This window comes from Chlorocebus sabaeus, chromosome 4 (assembly GCF_047675955.1).
Source record: "Chlorocebus sabaeus isolate Y175 chromosome 4, mChlSab1.0.hap1, whole genome shotgun sequence".
Lineage (NCBI taxonomy): Eukaryota > Metazoa > Chordata > Mammalia > Primates > Cercopithecidae > Chlorocebus > Chlorocebus sabaeus.
The window spans coordinates 7,986,419-8,004,741 of record NC_132907.1 but is presented as its reverse complement, the minus strand read 5'-3'; positions in this window follow the sequence as shown (position 1 = coordinate 8,004,741).

The window sequence follows — 18,323 nt, the reverse complement described above, 5'->3', positions numbered from 1 at the left end:
TGTTTAAAATCCTGCATTTAGGTAAAGCAGTGTAGTATAATTTTAAAACCATAAGTGGTAGTGTCAAAATATTTTATTTTTAATTGACAAAAAGTTATATATATTTATTGTATATAATATGTTGTTTTGAAATATGTATACATCATGAAATGATAAAATTGAGCTAATTAGCCTATGTATTACCTCACATAATTATTATTTTTGTGGTGAGAACACTTGATATCTATTCTCCTGACAATTTTTCAAGAATATCATGCATTGTTATTACCTATTGTCACCATGTTGTAGAGTAGATCTCTTGAACTTATTCCTCCTAGCTAACTGAAATTTTGTATCTTTGACCAACATTTCCCAAATTTCCCTCCCCGACAGCCCCGGGTAACCACCATTCTACTCTCTACTTCTGTGAGCTCAACTTTTTCTACTTCATGTATAAGTGAGGTCGTACAGTATGTCTTTCTGTGCCTGGATTATTTTACTTAACGTAATATCCTCCAGGTTCATTCATGTTGTCCCAAAGGACAGGATTTCCATCTTTATTAAGGCAGAAGAGTATTCCATTGTGTTTATGTACCACATTGATTTATCTGTTTATCTACTGATATACACTTAGGTTCATTTCATATCTTGGCTATTGTGAACAATGCTGAAATGAGCATGGGAGTTTAGATATCTCTTGGATTTAATGATTTAATTTCCTTTAATTATATACACAGTAGTGAGATTGCAGGATTATAGGATACTCCTTTTAAGATGCTTTGAGGAAACTCCGTACTGTTTCATACTGTTTTCCATAATGGTTGCATTAATTTATATTCCTACCAACAGTGTTTAAGGGATCCTCTTCCTCCATATCCTCTCCAACACTCTTTTTTCTTTCTGTTTTTTGGAATATTCATTCGAACATATATAAGTGGATATCTCAATTGGGTTTTAATTTGCATTTCCCTAATGATTAACGATGTTGAGCATTTTTTAATATACCTGTTGGCTATTTGTATGTCTTCTTTTGAGAAATGTCAATTTAGATATTTTGCCTATTTTTACACCGTGTTATTTTCTTACCATTGAACTGTTTGCATTGGCACAATTATACCTCATTATAGCTTCAAACTCCTGGGCTCAAGCAATCCTCCCATCTCAGCTTCTTGAGTAGCTGAGGCTAGAGACACCTGGCTATTTTTATTTTTTGTTTTTTATTTTTGTAGAGACAGGGTTCTTCCTATGTTGCCCAGGCTGGCCTTGAACTCCTGGATTCAAGTGCTCTACCACCTTGGCCTCCCAAAGTGCTGGGAGTAAAGGTGTGAGCCACCACACCTGGCCAGCTTATATATTTAGGAGATTAAAGCCTTATCATATGTATGATATGGAGATACTTTCTTCTATTCTGTAGGTTGCCTCTTCACTCTGTTGATTATTTTGTTGACTGTGCCGAAGATTTTTTAAGTTTGATATAATCTCATTTGTTTCTTTTTTCTATTGTTGTTTATGCTTTTGAGTTCATATTAAAGAATTATTGCCTAGATCAATGTCGTGGAGTTTTTCTCCTATGTTTTATTCTACTAGTTTTATGGATTCAAGTCTTACATTTAAGTCTTTAGTCTATTTTTGGTTAACTTCTGTATATGATGTAAGATAAGGTTCTAGTTTCATTCTTTCGCATGCAGATATACCAACACCAGTCAATGAAGGGATTATCCTTTCTCCATGTATTCTTTCTGCCTTTGTTGAAGATCAATGGGCCATAAATGCATTAATTAATTTGTTATTTCTCTCTATTTTGTTCCATTAGTCTATGTGTCTGTTTTTATGCCAGTACTGTGCTGTTTTGATTACTCTAACTTTGCAGCATATTTTGAAGTCAGGTATTGTGATGCCTCAAACTTCATTCTTATTGCTTGAGATTGTTTTGGTTTTTGGAGTCTTGTGTGGTTCCATACACATTTTAGAATTTTGTTCTTATTTGTGTGTGTGTGTGTTTTATACAGGAAATTATTTTCTTGATTTCTCTTTCAGATACTTCCTTGTTAGTCAATTGAAACACTACAGACTTCATATGTTGATTTTGAATCCTGCAACTTTACTGAAATTATTTAATAGTTCTAATAGTTTTTGGTGGAGTTTGTAGGGTTTCCATACTTATGACATTCCATTTTTGTTTTATTTTATGTGTGGAACATGCAGGTTTGTTACATAGGTATACTTGTGATATGGTGGTTTGCTGCACCTATTGACCCATCCTCTAAGTTCCCTCCCCTCAACTCCCAACCCCCAACAGGCCCTGGTGTGTGTTTTTCCTCTCTCTGTGCCCATGTGTTCTCAATGCTCAACTCCTACTTATGAGTGAGAACATGCGGTGTTTGGTTTTCTGCTACTGTGTTAATTTGCTGAGGATGATGGCTTCCAGCTTCATCCATGTCCTTGCAAAAAACATGATCTCATTTCTTTTTATGGTTGCATAATATTCCATGGTGTATACATACCACGTCTTTTCTTTTTTTAAAATTTTTAGAGGGAGTCCTTCTCAGTCACCCAGGCTGGAGTGCAGTGGTGTGATCTTGGCTCACAGTAACCTCTGCCTCCCCGGTTCAAGTGATTCTCCTGCCTCAGCTTCCTGAGTAGCTAGAATTACAAGCACACACCACCATGTGCAGTTAAATTTTTTTTTTTTTTTTTTTTTTTTTTTTTTTTTGTACTTTTAGTAGAGACTGGGTTTCCCCATGTTGGCCAGGCTGGTCTTAAACTCCTGACCTCAGATGATCCACCTGCCTCGGCCTCCCGAAGTGCTGGGATTACAGGCATGAGCCACTGCACCCAGCCACCACATTTTCTTTATCCAGTCTATAATTGATGGGTATTTGGGTTGGTTCCATGTCTTTGCTATTGTAAATAGAGCTGCAGTAAACATATGTCTGCATGTGTCTTTATTGTAGAATGATTTATATACCTTTGGGTATATACCCAGTAATGGGATTGCTGGGTCAAACGGTATTTCTGATTCTAGATCTTTGAGGAATTGCCACATTGTCTTCCACAATGGTTGAGCTAATTTACATTTCCACCAACAGTGTAAAAGCATTCCTATTTCTTTACAGGCTTGCTAACATCTATTGTTTCCTGACTTTTTAATAATGGCCATTCTGACTGGTGTGAAATGGCATCTCAATGTGATTTTGATTTGCATTTTGATTTAATGATCAGTGACGTTGGGCTTTTTTTCATACGCTTGTTGGCAGTGTAAATGTCTTCTTTTGAGAAGTGTCTGTTCATATCATTCACCCACTTTTTGATGGGTTTTGTTTTTTCTTGTAAATATGTTTAAGTTCCTTGTAAATACTGGATATCAGACCTTTGCCAGATGGATAGATTGCAAAAATTTTCTTCCATTCTGTAGGTTGCCTGTCCACTCTGATGGTAGTTTGTTTTGCTGTGCAGAAGCTCTTTAGTTTAATTAGATCCCATTTGTCAATTTTGGCTTTTGTCGCCATTGCTTTTTGTGTTTTAGCCATAAAGTCTTTGCCCATGCTTATGTCCTGAATGGTATTGCCTAGGTTTTTTCTTGGGTTTTTATGGTTTTGGGTCTTACGTTCAAGTCTTTATTCCATTTCGAGTTAATTTTTATGTAAGGTGTAAAGAAGGGGTCCAGTTTCAGTTTTCTGCATATGGCTAGCCAGTTTTCCAACACCATTGATTAAACAGGGAATTCTTTCCCCATTGCTTGTTTTTGTTAGGTTTTTCAAAGACCAGATGGTTGTAGACGTGTGGTGTTATTTCTGAGGTCTCTGTTCTGTTCCATTGGTTTATATGTGTGTTTTGGTACCAGTACCATGATGTTTTGGTTACTGTAGGCTTGCAGTATAGTTAGAAGTCAGGTAGTGTGATGCCTCCAGCTTTGTTCTTTTTGCTTAGGATTGTCTTGGCTATATTGGGTCTTCATTGATTCCACATGAAATTTAAAATAATGTTTTTTTTAAATTATGTGAAGAATGTCAGTTGTAGTTTGATGGGAATAGCATTTAATCTATAAATTACTTTGGGGAGTATGGTCATTTTCATGATATTGTTTCTTCCCATCCATGAGCATGAAAGAATTTCCATTTGTTTGTGTCCTCCCTTGTTTCTTTGAACAGTGGTTAGTAGTTCTCCTTCAAGAGGTCCTTCACATCCTTCATAAGGTATATTCCTAGGTATTTTATTTTCTTTGTAGCAATTGTGAATAGGAGCTCATTCATGATTTGGCTCTCTGCTTACCTGTTGTTGGTGTAAAGAAATGCTTGTGATTTTTGCACATCAATTTTGTATCCTGAGACTTTGCTGAATTTGCTTATCAGTTCAGGAAATTTTTCTGCTGCGATGATGGGGTTTTCTAAATATAAAATTGTGTCATCTGCAAACAGAGACAACTTGACTTTCTCTCTTCCCATTTGAATGCCCTTTATTTCTGTCTCTGCCTGATTGCCCTGGTCAGAACTTCCAATATTATGTTGAATAGGAGTGGTGAGAAAGGGCATCCTTGTCTTGAACTGATTTTCAAAGGGAATGCTTCCAGCTTTTGCCCATCCAATATGATATCAATTGTGGGTTTTTCATAAATAGCTCTTATTACTTTTAGATATGTTCCGTCATGTTTATTGAGAGTTTTTAACATGAAGGATGTTGCATTTTATCAAAGGCCTTTTCTGCATCTATTGAGATAATTATGTGGTTTTTGTCTTTCGTTCCGTTTATGTGATGGATTATGTTTATTGATTTATGTGTGTTGAACCAGCCTTGCATCTCAGTGATGAAGCCGACTAGATTGTGAAACTTTTTGATGTGCTGCTGGATTCAGTTTGCCAGTATTTTATTGAGGATTTTTGTGTCGATGTTCACCAGGGATATTGGCCTGAAGTTTTCTTTTTTTTTTTCAATTGTGTCTCTTCCCAGTTTTGGTATCAGGATGATTCTGGCTTTGTAAAATGAATTAGAGAGGAGTCCCTCCTTTTCAATTGTTTGGAACAGTTTCAGATGGAATGCTACCAGCTCCTCTTTGTATTTCTGGTAGAATTTAGCTGTGAATCCATCTGTTCCCGGGCTTTTTTGTGTTGGTAGGCTATTAGTTACTGCGTCAATTTCAGAGCTTGTTACTAGTCTATTCAGGGATTCGACATCTTCCTGTTTTAGTCTTGGTAGAGTATATGTGTCCAGGAATTTATCCATTTCATGTGGATTTTCTAGTTTATTTGTGTGGAGGTGTTCATGGTATTCTCTGATGGATTTTTGTGGGATAGTGGTGATATCCCCTTCATCATTTTTTATTGCATCTATTTAATTCTCTCTCTTCATCTTTATTGGTCTATCTAGTGGCCTATCTGTTTTGTGAATTTTTTCAAAAAGTCAACTCCGGGATTCATGGATTTTTTGAAGAGTTTTTCATGTCTCTATCTCCTTCAATTCTTCTCTCATCTTAGTTATTTCTTGTCTTCTGCTAGCTTTTAGATTAGTTTGCTCTTGCCTCTCTAACTCTTTTAATTGTGATAGTAGGGTGTCAATTTGAGATCTTTCTATCTTTCTGATATGGGCATTTAGTGCTATAAATTTCCCTCTAAACAGTTCTGCAGCTGTGGTTTGGAGATTTTGGTACGTTGTCTCTTTGTTCTCATTGGTTTCAAGGAACTTCTTGATCTCTGCCTTAATTTCATTATTTACCTAGGAGTCATTAATGAGCAGGTTATTCAATTTCCATGAAATTTTGTGGTTTTGAGTGAGTTTCTTAATCCTGAGATCTAATTTGATTGCACTGTGGTCTGAGAGACTGTTTGTTATGATTTCCATTTTTTTGCATTTGCTCAGGAGTGTTTTACTTCCAATTATGTGGTCAGTTTTGGAATAAGTGCCATGAGGCACTGAGAACAACATATATTCTCTTTATTTGGGGTAGAGAGTTCTGTAGATGTCCACTTGTTCCAGTTGATTTAGAGCTGAGTTCAAGTCTTGAATATCTTTGATAATTTTCTGTCTCATTGATCTGTCTAATACTGACACTGGGGTGTTAAGATCTCCCACTATTATTGTGTAGGAGTCTAAGTCTCTTTGTAGGTCTCTATAAACTTGTTTTATGAATCTAGGTGCTCCTGTATTGGGTGAATATATATTTATAATAGTTAGCTCTTCTTTTTAAATTGTTCCCTTTACTATTATGTAACGCCCTTCTTTGTCTTTTTGATCTTTGTTGGTTTAGTCTGTTTTGTCACAGACTAGGATTGCAACCCCTGCTTTTTTGTTTTGCTTTCCATTTGCTTGGTAAATATTCCTTCATCCCTTTATTTTGAGCCTGTTTGTGTCTTTGTATGTAAGATGGGTCTCCTGAATATAACACACCAATGTGTCTTGACTCTTTATCCAATTTGCTAGTCTGTGTCTTTTAATTTATTTTGATGTCAAAATTTGCATATTTTTATTGTATATATTTTAGAAAATTATTGTAGTTATTATTATTTTAAATAGTTTTGTCTTCTAACCTTCATACTAAAGATGTAAGTGAGTACACAGTACCATTATAGTATTAGAATATTTTGAATATGCCTGTATACTCACTATTGCCAGTTAGTTTTATAGTTTCTTATGTTTTGGTGTTATTAGTTAGAGTAATTTGCTTTCAGCTTGAAGAAAACTCTTTAGCATTTTTCTAATACAGGTCTATATTAGAGAAACTCCCTCAGCTTTTGTTTGTCTGAGAAAATCTTTATTTTTCCTTCATTTCTGAAGGACAACTTTACCAGATACAGTATTCTTGGTTGCCAGTATTTTTCTTCAGCACTTAGAATATATCCACTCTCTCCTTGCCTGCAATGTTTCTGTTGAGAAATCTGCTATTAGGTTTATCAGAGTCCCCTTATATGTTATGTACCTCTTTTCTCTTGCTTCTTTTAGGGTCCTCTATTTGTCTTTGACTTTTGATGGTTTGATTATATCTTGGTTTAGTCTTGTTTGGATTGAACGTGACTGGACATTTTTGGCCTCCCTTTACAAGAACATTTATATCTTTCCTCAGATTTGGAAAGTTTTCCGCTATTATGTCTTTTTATCTTTGGAGATGGAGTCTCACTCTGTTGCCCATTCTGGAGTGCAGTGGCATGATCTCGGCTCACTGCAACCCCTGCCTCCCAGATTCAAGCAATCTCCATCCTTAGCCTCCCAAGTATCTGGGAATACAAGCACACACCATAACCTCTTTCTAATTTTTGTATGTGTAGTAGAGATAAGGCTTCATCATGTTGGCAAGGCTGGTCTTGAACACCTGATTTCAAATGTTTTACCTGTCTCGGCCTCTGAAAGTGCTGGGATTACAGGCATAAGCCACCATGCCCAGCCTCAATTATTATGTCTTTAAATAAGCTTTCTCTTCCTTTGCTTTTCTCTTCTTCTTTGTGAACTGCTATGACCTGAAAGTTTGCTCTTTTAATGCTGTTCCACACATCTGTCTTTATTTCTTTTTCATTCTTTTTCTTCTCTAACTGTATATTTCCAAGTAACATGTCTTTGAGTTCACAGAATCTTTCTTCTCCTTAGTCAATTCACTGTTAATGCTCTCGATTGCATTTTTCATTACATTTATTATATTTTTCAGTTCCAGAATTTTGATTTTTTAAAATAATTTCAATATCTCTGTTAAATTTCTCACTTTGGTCATTCATTGTCTTTCTGATTTTATTGAGTAGTTTATTTTCTTTAAGTTTTGTGAGCTTCTTTAAAATAATTTTTCAAGTTATTTGTCAGACCATTTGTATATCTCTATTTCTTTGAGATCAGCTACTGTGAGATTTTTATGTTTTTTCAGTGGTATGTCGCCTAATTTTTTATGTCTCTTGTTGCCTTATAGTAATGAATACACATTTGAAGAAGTAGGGATTTATTTGAGTTTTTGAAGACTGGCTTTGCCTGAGAAAGGCTTTCACCAGTCAGCCTGTCCAGGATTATGGGCAAGTTCTATGGCATGTTTCAAGATTGGGATTGCTCCTGAATTCGTTGAACAGATTAGTGAGAATTCTGGGACAGCTGGTGAGCAAGCTGAATTCCAGTGTCTTTGAGCTTAGCTTGGCACTGAGTTAAACCCAAAATATGGGGCTACTGAAGTCAACCTGGTGCTGGGATGGGCCTGGAGACCAAGATTTCAAGGCTTGCCTGGAGCCAGGGCCTGTGGGATCTGGCCTGGGGCTGGATGGGCTTGGAGACTAAGACCATGGATACTGCCCTAAAGTTTGAGGCTGTGGGAGCCTGATCAGCACTGGGTTTTACTGGATTGGGCCTGGCATTGGAATGCAGGGCAAAGTCTGCTATTCCTTTCTTCAAGTGAAGGGCATCTCTTTCTGAGCTATGCTGCCTGGGGTTGGGAGGGGGTGATGTGGGTAATGTAAAACTATCTTCTCTGCCCTATTTAATGCATCTTTTCTTATTTCTGTACTACACCTAGGTGCTGTGATCTCTAACCTGTTTTCCTCAGCTTTTGTGAAGGTATTTTTTGTGTATGGATAGTTGTTCAGATTGATGTTTCTGTGTGGGAATGAACGCTAGAGAGTCCTATTCTGCTATCTTCTCAAAACGTTTTAATCATGGCTCTGTGCATTTTCTAGCTTCATGGCTGAGGGAAAGAATCTTGCTTTTTGAGGCTCACTTACCTCATCTATAATTGGGAATACAAATAATAATCCATAATTTACAGAATTATTAGAAAGCAAACTAGATGACATATGTAAGCTAGATACACTTTGATTTCTTGATTAAAATAAAAAATATTTTGTTGGTTTTCAAACTAAATTTTGCTACTCAACCTTTTTATTCAAAAATAATCTTATATACATATACATATATACCAATAGAAAGAAGTATATTGCTATAATAATTTTAAAATTAAAAAGAAAATTTTTTGATGGTAAACAGTGAACAAAATGTGCTTGCTGTGATGAAAATAAAAATTGAAAAAAGTCTCAATCATAACAAATTGTTATTGGGGACATTCTGTGCACCAAGAATGAGTCATTTCTTTAGATTTCCTTATAGTCTTACAGGCAGTTACTGTTAGCATAATAATCCCCATTTTATAGGAAAGGCAGTGGGGCATAGATACTCAAATTTATTACTCTTAAGTCCCACATAAAATGGAGAGTTAGGTTTGAAACAAGGCACTATGCCACTAGAGTCTGGTCTTCATGACTCCATGGCCTCAGCTGCCAGAGTCTTCGTAGCAATCTTGACACAAAAAAAAGTATCAAATTGGGGGGGAAAAAAAGTAATTTTCGTGAAATCTCTGAATTCTATTTAACCGTATTAATTCGAATAATTTAAAGGAGGTTACTAAAGGAGGTTACTAGAATATTTACTTCTCAATGTTAAACTACAAAAATATCAATGATTTTTCACTTCCCTTAAGTGACAAAGGTTGAATGAGCATGCATTGATGTATTGATTTATTGGCAATTTATCAATGAATTCATCCATCCAAAAATGTTTTTGAACATGTATTAACTGGTAAGTCAATTTAAATCTTTATTGCTCGATGAAAAGTTATTTTCAAATATAGCTTGAAATATAGTGATATTTTGAGTGAAAACATTTTTTACTAATTACGTCCAAAGTTAAACCTATAATTTTATTACTGAAATTCTATATGAATCCTAAGCATGGTAATGGGGTGGTTCTTTGTTACCTAGTTGAGCTCATTAAGCTCATTTGAGAGATGGTTAGCTATTGGGTTTTCAGATTAGGAAAATTTAGAAAAGTGATTTCTTCTTTCATTTAATATATTGAAATCATCACCTCACCATGGGGGAGCCACGTCACATAAAACCCCTCCCTGTATTAAAAACTAAACTTCAGAATTCAGTGCCTAAATCATTACAAATAACACCAAAAAGTTTGGCTTAATAAAACTAGTTTTTTATGACAAGATCTCACAATGTCTTGGAAAATACTGACAATTGTATAATAAAAAGGTAAATAGGCTGGGCATGGTGGCTCATGCCTGTAATCTCAGCACTTTGGGAGGCTGAGACAGGTGGATCATTTGAGTTCAGGAGTTCGAGACCAGCCTGGCCAACATGTGAAACCCCGTCTCTACTAAAAATACAAAAATTAGCCAGACGTGGTGGCACATGCCTGTAATCCCAGCTACTCAGGAGGCTGAGGTGGGAGTATCACTTGAACCTGAGAGGCAGAGGTTGCAGTGAGCCGAGATGGTGCCACTGCACTCGAGCCTGGCTGACAGTGCGAGACTCCATCTAAAAAAATCAATAAATAAAAAGGAAAATAATGTGCACAGCTTATAAGCAAGTAATTTGGAAGAGGAAATTTATCCTACCCCAAAACTTGTTTTTTTTTTTCTTAGGTATCTAATGGCCTTGATCCATCAGGAATATCTATCTTCTCTAGATCAGTCTATTTATCCATCCTAATCTTCTATCGCTTATCTGAACTGGAGTTCTGCAGGTTAGCCCTTATTTATGATCACTTTATTACTTTGAATTGCTTTTTTATGCTTTTTCTTGTTCTATGTATCCACAAAGTTAGCTTTTGTACCCTTCGTTTCTTCCTTCTCTGTGGCCCCTGCATAACTGTTGTAAGTGGTTCTCAAAATGGAGCATCCACAAGAATCATTTGGGCAACTTATAAAACATCTCTAGCTTTCTGGATTCCACCTAGGGAGGTTCTGACTCTATTGATGTGGGCTTTGTCCCAAGAATCTGTATTTTCAAAATGTGTCCAATTAATTCTGATGCTGTTGGTCCTCTGACAACAATTCTGGGAAATTTTGCTGGAGGGAAGGTATGAAAAAGTATATATGGATATGTGGAATTTCCAGCACTGGAAATACATTGCAATGCTATGACTTCAAACACTTTCAAAGATAAAATGGGATTTTTTTTTTTATGGGGGCAAATTTGTTCTAATTTGGGCACCTTGTAAAATGGAAGAGATGCATAAAAGACTAAATATAAATGAACATGATGGTTTCTATGTTAGTTATAAATGCAGATGTTGTACCTTCTTATCCAAAGATACTTCAGTCAAAGATATTGGATAGCCAGTATCCTAACTTTGTTTCTCAATCTGTGTGTGTGTAAATTTTCTCTTCTGTTTATTCCTGTCACCCCCTCCCCCAGAATGACTAGTGGAATAATTGGCTAGGATCTGTGATATTATAAAATATATATTTGATTTTCATTCCTGTTTTCTGGTATAAGATTCTTAAAATTCTTGGAAACTCCAAAGTGATGGTGATGTCTTTTTGTATGTTAATGAGTTGACTGATGTCTAGCAGCCCCTAGTAGCTTTAGGATGGCAACTGGTCACCATAAGGACCAAGGCATGATTAGAGTATTGGCACTATCAGCCCCACTCCCCACCAACTTGCAGGGCGGGGAGAAGGGCTGAAGGTTAAGTTGATTACCAGTGTTTAATGATGTAATCAACCTACATAATAATGTTCTATTAAAACCCCAAAGTTCAAAACTTCCAAATAACTGAGCACATGGAAGTTTCTGGAAGATGATGTGCCTGGGGGCGATGGTGGGTAGGGGGGAGCTGGAAGTTCCTCACCCTATCCATCTCTTCATCTATACACTTCGCAATAAACCAGTAAACATAAGTGTTTCCCTGAGTTCTGTGAACCACTCTAGCGAATTAATTGAATCCAACAAGGGAGTCATGGGAACCCCAATTTATAGCCTGTCCATGAGAAACACAGGTAAAACAACCTGAGACTTGCATTTGGCATCAAAAGCTGGGGGCAATCTTGTGGGACTAAGTCCTCAACTTGTGGGATCTGAAACTTTCTCCAGTGTAGATAGTGTCGGAATTAAATGGGAGGATACCCAGATGGTGTCCACCACATAATTGATTGCTTGCTTGGTGCGTGAGGAAAAATCTCCTAACATTTGTTCACAGAAGTCTTCTATATTGATTGTAGTGGGGTGGGAGCAGAGGAAAAGCAGATTGTTTTTTTTTTTTTTTCCTTATAGAGACTCCATAAAGGACAAAATATAGTATTGATGAGGAATGCCTAGTTATATTTCAGTAAGGATATCTGGATTCTATATCATATAAGGTAAGACATTGATTCTATTAGGCTTTCAAAATTGGTATAAATTTGGAGATATCATATTCTTAGGGCCAGTTAAATATCATTTTTTTTTAAGTTTTCTATCCCGTTTTGCTTCTTTTCACATTGCTTCTTTCTACATATTTTTGGCAGTTTTAAACATTTCAAATCTGACATAAAAGTTATGTGTGTGTATAATATATAGACTTTATATACAAAGTTTATATATATATATGACTATGTGTTTGTTTACATATATAGTATTGGAATGCTCAGGTGAAGTCAAATGAATATGACTGAAGAAAATCTCTCAAATATCTGTATTTCTAAGGACTATTAACATAAAGATTAATTTAGAATTAAAATGAAGCCAAAGCCTCTGTAACTCTAAAAAACAAAATGTTTTCTAAATAGCAAACAATCATATATTATATTTATTGTTTGAGTCAATTTTATCATAGGTTGCTTTGAGGTATGTCTTTAAAACCTATGAGGAAATTTTTGAAATATGAATTAGATGAGAGTCTACCTAATAAATGCCCAAGAAGCATCTCTGTTCTAATAATTTTTAAAATTCAGCTGGACATTTTGTCCTCTCTAGTAATGGAGAAAATGTTTAATAATTTTAAAATCAAACTGAGTAGGTTGAGTTCATCTGCTCAGTGAGGAATATTTCTTTTTTTATAATTTAGTTTAAATCATTTTTACAGATACTGGAGTTCCTTCACAAGTACAATGTCTTTTTTTTATGTTTTGGCTTTTATTCTGAGGCAAATCTTTTTTAATTTAAACATGATGTGTTGTATTTACTTTGAATGCCAATATATTGTGTATTACCCACCAAGTGATCTTTTTTCTGCTCTTCAGAATTAAATAAACCAAGACACAACACATGTCTCAAAACCACAATAGTTTATTTATAAGAAGAAAGATAGTCCATCAAACTTTCCACAGGAATTTAAAAAATCCATCAGGGACTCAAAGCCTTTACTTTCTTTCCATTCATATAATTTTGGTTTTGGCTTAACACTTAGGACAATATTCACTTCAAAAGAATATCCTTTGCATTTTAAGTAAACAATCATTGTTCTACACAGACTTTTAATTTTTACTTTTCTGCCCTCTGCCACTTTTCTACTTTGTTTCCATAACTTTGCTAGCATTGCATCCAGAGCATGCCAGATATAAAATCCTCTTTCAGTTTATATTTTGATATGAAGACTAACTCATGAAAGATCAAATTGTTACATTTTGTTTCATTTCCAATTATTCTTGATGTCTATAGTTTCTTAACATTTTAAAATGATACTTTGATTATAGGGGATGAGATAGGACAAAATAACTGCAATTAGAATGAAATCGATTCTGGCTTTAGAAAGGAAAATTCAGTTTAAACATGATGCAAGGCAATGAAGTTTCATTTTTGGTTCAAATTCTGTGGCACTGGATAAGCTAAAACATATGATCTAGGGTGGCCTTAGTCTCATCCCAAGTGGATCTCATCAAGCAACTTCAAACCTCACTGCAGGAGATATGGTTACTGATGATCATGTGTGGGTCAACAAGAAATATTTATAAATTGCAAAGTTGTATCTCTTGTTCTTCTGTGTCAATAATAAGTTTACAAATTGTAGACCTACCTGTTTGATTGCTAAGGGTATCTGGAATATGTGAAGGTTCTCTTTTTTTCTGGCCTATTGAGATCATAAACAATCAAAAATTTACTTCAACTTCACAGTTACACTGGAAATCCTGAAACTTGCATTTCACACCGAGAAGTCGTATTCAGCCATGTGTGATACTTATTATATGTGATATGCTTGATAACATACTTTTACTACAACTTAAGGACTTGCAAAATGAAGAACAAGTGCTTTTATGATGAAGATATAAAAACCCACAAATTTGCTTCAAATACATTTATTGTGGATGGTGCTATGCTAAGTAGTGGCCAACACACAGTCTTGGCCCTTAGGCAGTTGGCAGCTTTTCAGCTCTTCTTTTTCCCTGTAAGTAATGACTTATAAAAGATCTGATATATAAGATATATACAGGTGTTCCCTATCTTACTTAACATTCTCATCCCAAAGACCTTTGCAAAAGAATCTTAGGTGCATTAAAATGTGTAATTTATAACTCTATATATTATTATAGAATATAAATATATAAATACATACCAGTCAAATTTTATCAATTTTAGTGTCATATATACTCACAGATGCTTTTGCTATATTGAAGTGCTGTCTGTGTGGGAATAATATTTTCCCAACGTGTTCTAAATTAACACATACTTATGGACTGGTCTTGCCCTCTTATTCTCACTTGATCTCTCTCAACTCATGATTATAATGCAATAAGAGGGAGGTATGAAAACTCCAGATATGATTAAAATAACAGGTGCTTGTACAGAAAGAATTCAAAAGGCACAAGAAGACTTCTTTGTGGCAAATATTAATTTTCTGCAACTTTGCTCCCTGCTGTTTGGGCCCGCAACCAACACCTTTGTGCTTCCTGGAAAATCCAATATGTTACACTCACTTTTCTATCATATGCAGTGGAGTTCAGTGTTTAAGAAGTCAGACTCACTATTATGCCACTTTCCAGTCGAGTGTCCTCAAGCAAGAAAAATTTACCTATTTGCCTTCTGGTTTTCTCACATGAAAAACTAAATCGAATAAGTATAAATTTTCACAATTAACTTCTCTGAGGTTAGGTGCAGTATTGCAATAGATGGAATATCGTAATTTAATTGGTAACACCTTTTTTCTTGGTGGTACATTCCATGATGGCATGTATAACAATCTATATTGTTTTAAATGTGAGGAAGTATGATAACTATTACTCCCTTATAGGGTGTTGCTGAGAATTAAATGAATAAATGTAAATAAGGCATTTAGTACAATGACTGGCAATAAGTATTGGTTATCATTATATTTGCCTGATGGAACTCATTGCTTGAGGTTGAGTCTGTGAGAGGTGATGTTGTGTGTCTCATTAGGAATCAAAAATAGTTGTGCTTTGGTGTCTGTTATTATAAAACCTCAGTGTGGAGGTGGGGAGAGGTTAATTGCCTTGGCTTCTTCAGTATATTCTAAGCGTCCTAAAACGAGGAAGTGACTGTTCTTTTTTAAATCAACTATTAGACTTTCTTGAATGTGGTTCATATTCAATAAATGTTTGTGAAGCATATGACCCCTTCCTTGTTTAATTAATCTTGTTTTGTATTGGCAAAATAAGTTTTAAAGTGTCTTACCACTAGTGGTTGAAAAATAATTACTGGTTTATATGTGCAATGTTCAATAAGTAAGCATTATTTCTACTTAGTCAGGGTTTCCTAACCCTCTTACAAATGCTGTCTTTAATAAACACGTTTAAAATGTTCTTCTACTAGTTTCATACCTGTGAAACTGTTACTGAAAAAAACGAATATCAGGCTGGGCATGGTGGCTCACCCCTGTAATCCCAGCACTTTGGGAGGCCAAGGCAAGTGGATCACTTTCGGTCAGGAGATTGAGACCTTCCTGGCTAACACAGCGAAACCCCGTCTCTACTAAAAATACAAAAAATTAGCTGGGCATGGTGGCGGGTGCCTGTGATCCCAGCTACTTAGGAGGATGAGGCAGGAGAATTGCTTGAACCCAGGAGGCAGAGGTTGCAATGAGCCGAGATTGTGCCACTGAACTGCAGCCTGGGAGATACAGCAAGACTCCATCTCAAAAAAAAAAAAAAAAAAAGAATATAAAATAAATTCATTTATAAATTATCTGAAGCTTTTCATTAGACCTCAAGCAGAGAATCGGATCCTCCTTAATGATTAATGGGTGTCTTATATTTGCTATAAATCTTCAGTATATATGCACACTCATATTGCTTCTTTTTCTCTCACCTTCATCAAACATCTGGGAATGTTGGGCAATCTTACTCCCTGTTTCACCATTTATATGGCATGCCATTGCATCTATTACTTCCACATGATTCTTCCAAGAAATTGCTGCAGTATAAACTTCTCCTTAAAGAGAAGGCAGCAATTCTTTCACTGCATTCAAGATAGCATGTGCGCGCGCGCGCGCGCACACACACACACACACACACACACACACACACACACTCCAGTCATTCTGCAGACTCCTTCTGGATCTAAAGGTGTTACTTTTCAGCAAGCCAGGCCTTAGAAGATGAAACTGGATTCCAAGCAACGCCAAGCTTGAAAAAAATGAATGAAAATAATAAATTGGGATGAGGATTCGAGAGTTTCTTATTCTACATCAGGGGTTAAAACAAACTTTTTCAATAAAAGTCCAGTTATTTTAGGCTTTGTGGGTCATATTATCTATGTTGCCACAACTCAACTCTATTGTAGATCAAAGGTAGCCATAGACTACATATACAAATGAATGTAGCCGTGTTTCAATAAAACTTTATTTACAAAACCTGTGGGAGACAAAGGGGCAGGCTTGTCCTTTAGGTCATCATAGTTCGTTGACCCCTGCTCTATAGAAAGACGTTGCCTCAAAATTTTAATGTATTTATTATAAGATATTAAGCATCTATCATTTGCCTGCTTCTGTAGTTTTTAAAACTTCCCAAATTACTTTTGTTTTCCCATAAGCAAGACTCCAGCTCTTGTTAATCTTCCTACATGACTCACAGTTGAATGTCTTGTTTCTTGCCCATGGTTGTCTATTTTCTCCATGATAAGTATTTTCAGATAAAAGCTTGTTCACATTATATTGTGTATGCATTAGAGCCTCAGATAGGTCTTGAGTGAGTAACATGTATATCTGATGTGCTCATTGGAAAAATTGGACTTAACAAAGTGAGGAGAGAGAAAATAGATTGTGCCGTTGTGCTAAAGCATCCTCTTCATATGTGAATGGATTTCCTGCCTCTCTCCCTGCACAGCTGTAGCCAGAACACCAAGGAATTGTGCCCTCCAAGTTGTGTCTTGTATTGGAGGTAATAATTACATTTTAAATTGGGATAGCTAGAATTTTGTCTCACTCATTGTGCTGTTTTGTTTTTCTTTTTCTTGTGCAGAAGTCCTTATTATCCCACCAATGAAATAAGTTCAGTTTCCATTCCTTGCTAAGATCCTTTATTTCATCTCAGAAATCACGATATCCAACAGGTGGCCCAGAATAGGTGTTCAACAAATGTTTGTTGAAATAATTAAAACAGTTGTGTTATGCAAGGCCCCTGAGGCTTTCCCTTGCCTTTTACTTATAGACATAATATCTTGGCGTTAGGCATGAATTTCATTTTTTACAGATATATTCAACATGTTTGCTGCACTCTGTTCTTCCAACTGGAAAGGTAGAAGCAAATTTGCTGGAGCATGTTTTGTTACATCCCTAGAGAATGTATAAGCACTTAAGACTTTAATTTTTCTGAAGAATTACAAATCACTATTTTCCTCTCTGAACAAGCTATTGGCACTCCTGAAAACATAAACAATACAATATTATAATTTTTTAAAAGTTAACAAAACTTATTTTTGTTCATGTAATATATAGTAAAGCATTATGTATATATATTTTTCTTTTTCTGCCTACTACTGTTTATGCATTACATGCTAGTATTGTTTCTATGATTAGATGTTTTTCAGGCATTTGTCTGAGATTAAATTTCCATATGTTTAAAGCAGTGACTTGCTAACGCAAAACTTTGACATTTGCATGTATTTTATTCCATTGCATAATTCTATAGCATCTGTAATTATTTGATGATCAAAATAGTTACTTGATCTTATCAATATTACTATTTCTAACTAACATGTGAAAATGGAGATGTCCTTTTTTCTCTTTCACACATTAATTATCACATGAAATTGAAAAACAGAGTACAAAACTTTTTTCATTCTTAAGTAATTATTGCTTGTCATCCCAACCTGAGAAACATTGAGCTACATGGAGAAATGCTACTTTTCCAAAGACAAAAATTCAATTTATAATTAACATTTGGAATTCATCTTATAAGAAAATCACCTGGAAGTTAATAATACATATCTAGCAGGAGAGAAGAAGAGTCAAAAGAGCTCTGGGCCTTCCTGATCTGGTAACTATTTGTATTCTAGTAGAATCAACCTATGAAAGAGTCTGTTAAGGCCCTGTAACACTTTCCGTAGGCTTAGTAATAAAAATAACAGCATACTCCATCAATCTTGAATCACATCTTTACACATTTTATTTAACATCATTTTAATCATGATGTCCTTTATGGTCAATTGCACTTTATATTAAATGAAGTA